The sequence below is a fragment of the Pteropus vampyrus genome, unplaced genomic scaffold (genome assembly GCF_000151845.1).
Source record: "Pteropus vampyrus isolate Shadow unplaced genomic scaffold, Pvam_2.0 Scaffold20, whole genome shotgun sequence".
NCBI lineage: Eukaryota > Metazoa > Chordata > Mammalia > Chiroptera > Pteropodidae > Pteropus > Pteropus vampyrus.
Genome location: NW_011888801.1, coordinates 11,805,619 through 11,810,114, shown reverse-complemented (window position 1 = coordinate 11,810,114; position 4,496 = coordinate 11,805,619). Strand labels below are relative to the sequence as shown.

The 4,496-nt window shown below is 49.3% G+C and overlaps 1 protein-coding gene and 1 pseudogene across 1 annotated transcript in view; one reads left to right on the top strand and one right to left on the bottom strand.

The window, feature by feature from the left end:
• Positions 1-4,496, top strand: part of GRID1 (glutamate ionotropic receptor delta type subunit 1) — a 706,314-nt gene that overhangs the window by 126,947 nt on the left and 574,871 nt on the right. The window lies entirely within an intron of this gene.
• LOC111736564 lies at positions 2,083-2,200 on the bottom strand (annotated as a pseudogene).

Sequence of the window (4,496 nt, the reverse complement as noted above, 5' to 3'; positions counted from 1 at the left end):
TTTGGATGTCTAGAAGAGTATGGATGCAGCCTCACCAACACAGCAAGGAGGGAGCAAGGGAGCATCCTCCAGCTCTCTGCTCTTACTCTCTAATTCCTGCCTGGGTTCCCTTTGGCTAAATCCCAAAGGAAGTGGGAGGATAAGAAGTCCTGGTGATGCCAGTGGTCAGCCATCCAGGGCACAGGAGTGGCTTGGGAGGGAGGGGCATATCGTTTTTGCTCAGCCTCCCAAGGAGCAGAGCCTGGAACAGGGGTTGGGGTGTGTGGTCTATTGAAGGAAGCAGGTTAGAGAAGGAGAAAGATCCAGGCAAGAATGCAGTGTCATATCAGTGTAGCCTGTCCCAATCTAGAGACTCTGGGACACAGGGTTGTTCCCACTGGGGGTAAAGAGGAGGTAACTTTTTCTGCCACCTTGACGGTTGGTCTCTGTGAACTGCTCTTAGTTAGGGAGTGGGCCATCATCTCCAGGCAAGGTGCCTCCCTCAGGTGAGGACAATTTGCTGGAGAAGAGGGCAGCTATGACCCTCAGTGCCCCAACATTCAGAGCAGGTGGGAGTGGGAACATGGCGCACTCAGAGAAAGGCCACCACACCACAGCATGACTTGGGGGGTGGACAGATGTCAATTAGCAAATGCCTCCGGAGTGTAGAAACCCAGCCCCTTACTGCTTAACTGGCTCACCTGGGTATATAATCTGAATGCCAGTCTTCTCAGAAGCTACATTGAGCCTCGATAAGCTTGTGACAGCAGAGCCAGAGCCCACTCTGAGGCTGATGGATTTCCCTCTCAAGGTGGTTGGGGCTACTTAGTTCTAACCCAAATACTACTGCCTGCCACTTAAGTTGGTCTTGCTTCCTGTCCTGTCAGTAACAGAGACACCTCTGCAAAGATCTGGCTGAAGCGCACCCTCTGGTTATCCTGAGAAATTATACTGAAGGATTCCTGCAAGTGAAGAATTTCTGATGAGGATATTTATCAGAGCCTAGCATTAATAATACATGCTGCATGATTTTTTTATTAGAGGAGCCACATAAATGTGGCCGCTTCAACTTTTTAACTCCTGGGAAAGCTTGAAGTTGGAGGGAACGGGGTTGTGGGAAAGTGCCTGGCTAATCAGTTCCCATTCATATGCAAAGCACTTGCTTAGATGAGTTCATCAAAATTTAGTCAGTTCTTAAAAATATATATATATTTATAGACTTCCCTCCCTGGAAAAGACCATGACGAAGATGGATAGTGAAAAATGCAAATTATTAATACCCTGAAAAGGAAGCCTCATACTGAGCCCTGCTAAGCATTCCCTATTCTTTGAGAAAAATAGGCATAAAAATGCACATTTATGCTATAGCCTTCTTTACTTGCCTTTACTAAACTATCTCCCTCCTCTTATTCCAAATGCTTCTCAGTGTTTCCTTTGGAGTCACTAGGGTGGTGGGAGTTATGAGGGTGTTTGGGACATGGAGCAGGGGAGGAAGCTACCTGTATCAAGTCTTGCCTTAACCATGCTGGGTACTATGCAGGTCCTCAATACTATTGTGAAATAGTATTGAGCCTTTATATCAACTCTGTCCCCATTATAGAGACTGGAAAACTGAGACTCAGAGGGATGTCCTGTGACTGCCAGCTAGAGAATGTGCAGTGTGTCAATTTCTAAAGGAGCAGCATTCTCCAGCAGGTCTGAAACTACTCAGCTTTGCGTATATGTTGGTCCCAATATGATGGCTGCTGTGTTACTCTGGGGCCCCTCCTGGCTTCCCAGTTGTTGCATTTTTACAGGGACAGGGAGCTAAAATTCAGGGCTCCCAAGACCCCTTCCTCTATCCTTTCTTCTCCTCTCTTCTGCCCTGCCCCCACCCACAAGTACAGTGAGAACAGGGCACCCCAGTCCTTAGGAGGGAAAAAAATGTCAATGCAGATACATGGGAGGGTTTGCAGTATGGAACCAGCTCTCACTTCATCCCCCACACCACAAACATTTTATTTTATTTTATCTTTTTAGGCAGGGCAGCCATTGATTGACCTCACAGATTGCAAGGACCTTGTCAGCTTACAATCCCTTATTTTTTTTATTTTTTATTTTTTATGCCTGCAGCCCCTGGTCTTCGTAAGTGGTCTTCCATCTAAGTACTAACCAAGCCCGATCCTGCTTAGCTTCCGAGATCAGATGGGATCGGGTTGTTCAGGGTAACATGGCTGTAGACACAAACATTTATTGAGTATGTTCTGTGTGCCAGTTGTGGGCAATTATGGTAACAGGGCCTGGACTGCCTGCCTTCTTGGGACAACAGACTGACAAATGCAGATAACTGTGAAGGACTCTGCTGATGAGTAAAGACAGACACAATACTGATGAGCAAATTCAAACACAGTGGGTAGGCACAGAATGGGGACTGAGTCAACATCTGGTATCTAACGACCCCCGTGGGTACTCACCCTCTTCTACCTCCTGTGGTGGCACGTGTTTTTTTGAGCTGGAGTTGGAAAGGTTATTCTTCCCAAGATATCACAACTCAATTGTGCTTTTCATACAAAGCTTCGGGTATGGCATTACTTAGGAGATAGTCTCTTTGGGGGCTCTTGAGGTGTGAGAAATGGTTGAACAATAGACCCCTATGCTCACCAGAGCTTAACCTATTCCTGGCTCAGAGCACGATGGTTTGCAGAGTGGGGCTGGAATAAGGTTACAGGTGGCCTGCTCAGGGGCCATCAGAGCTGGAACCTCTGTCTGGGGTGCAGAATGACTGGTTCCCAGGCAGAAGGGCTGTGCCCTGAGCACTCAGAAATGGTGGAGGTAGGTCAAGAGGGCATCTCTGACCCCCCCCGCCCCGGAACCACCATTGGGCCCTTCTCTTGCCCAGGAGATACTCTCTTCAGATCTTCAGGCAAATTAGCAGGGACTTAAACAAACCAACGTTTTCCATTTGGAGCTTGAAATTGATCATGATAATTTTCTGACATGCATGTCTCCTGCCCTTTGTAAAATGTACATCACAGCTTCCTTGTAGAGGCCTGGCTAGGTAGGCAGCATTTCCTCTGTCCCCGGCCATCACCACAGGGTTCCAGGTTTATTGGAGCCAGCATTGTTTTTAGAGACTTTGGATAGAGCCCAATGCTGGAGGGCTCTGTCCTCAGGGAACCTGGGGTGGCAGCTTGGATAAATGCAGGGCCACCAGGGGCCCATCACTGTCCATACTACAGGGCAGAGGTGAGCGTGCATCTTTTTGTTATGCATTCATGGAAGGAGCCCTTCTGCTGGGGCTTCTTCCTGCCAGCACTGGGCAAAGGACAAATAGATAGCTTGGACATGGCCCTGCCTAGAGGAGCTCACAGACCAGAGGCAGATCTGGAGACACAGGGGAGGAACCTGAGAGAAATCAGGGAAGACTTCTTGAGGAGGTGACAACTGAGCAAACTCTTGAAGTATGAGTAGGAGTTTATAGTGGCCAGGGGAGAGTTTTGCAGATGGAGGTAATGGGGCATGTAAAAATACAAAATCTTGAGAGGTAAGGTGGTTCAGGGAATAACAAGAAGTTCAGGTGTGGAGAGAGAGGGAAGGCCTATTAACCTTGCTCTGGGCTTGGTGCTGATGGCAGCTTACCCAGAGTTTACCAGGAGAAACCGATGAGCTCTATCTGCTGCCATTTCATTGTATATCACATGGTTTCTGGGAGGGGTAGCACAGGAATTCCTGGTGCTCTTGTTCCTGCTCAGAGATTCATTTTTTCATCTGTGAAATGGAGATCATAATACAGATTGTGAGCATCATCAGAGACAAGTAGAGGCCAGTGGTGGCCTCTCTCCTGTCATTCTTGTTGCTCTCTCCAAGCCCTGGCGGATGGTGAGGTGAGCAGAGGCTCTGGAATGGGCCAGGAACTGTAGGGCAAGGCGATGTGGGGTCTGGGGCTAGGTTTAGAAAGCAGGGACAGGTTGGGCTGAGTGAAGGGGCGAATGACAGGCAGGAGGGCCAAGGCAGGGAGTAGGAGTATCTTCCAGGAACTGGGCCCCAAAGACTCGGGATACCTGGAGAGTATTGCTCTGTCACTTACTGATGATCATTTATTTAGTTGACAAACACTGTCGATGTCTGCTCTGTGGCCAGGGATTCTGAGGAGAGCCACACTGGGATGGCCATATGCTGAGAGAGTGCCCGGGGCAGTGTGAAGTGGTGGCATCCTGCAGCCTAGGCTGGGGGCTGGGGTAGGTCAGGGAAGTCCCCTGGAGAAGGGTGTCCAAGTTGAACTCAGTGAGGAGGGAGGCTGTGGAGGGGGCTATAGCAGGTGCCAGTGCCTGAGTAGGAGGGCTGACCTGGCTCCGCAGCCCCTGCCCTGGCCATGCTTTGAGGAGGGTGCTGAGGACACAGTGCCTACTTGTGCTCCCTGTCCTGGCAGTTCTCCTTGGAGCCTTCCTGGAGCCTCTGCAGTAAAGTAGTACCCAGGAAAATTCCATGAACCTAAGCAGTGACAGATCAGGTATTGAAGAGACATTTTGGACAACCCT